The sequence below is a fragment of the Calidris pugnax genome, unplaced genomic scaffold, assembly GCF_001431845.1.
Source record: "Calidris pugnax isolate Ruff unplaced genomic scaffold, ASM143184v1 scaffold276, whole genome shotgun sequence".
Lineage (NCBI taxonomy): Eukaryota > Metazoa > Chordata > Aves > Charadriiformes > Scolopacidae > Calidris > Calidris pugnax.
In genome coordinates this window covers 1,425,472-1,425,709 of record NW_015091112.1, presented here as the reverse complement: position 1 = coordinate 1,425,709, position 238 = coordinate 1,425,472, and positions in this window count along the sequence as shown.

Genomic DNA, 238 nt, shown 5'->3' with positions numbered 1-238 from the left:
AAAAAGCTGCATCGTTAAGAAGTCTGTCTGATTATATTTGCAATTACTATGCTCCCGTAACGAACAGTCTGTACTATGCTCAATTTGAAGAAATCATGAGGGTGGCGTGTGCTGCCCAGCGGGAAAGGGTGGGAGTGGGGGAAGAGGGGGGAATGAATTGAAAAAATTGCCTTCCAGTGTACTAATTTATTAATAAATACTAGGTGTTTGTTACTTGACAAGATTCTGCGTTAACCTC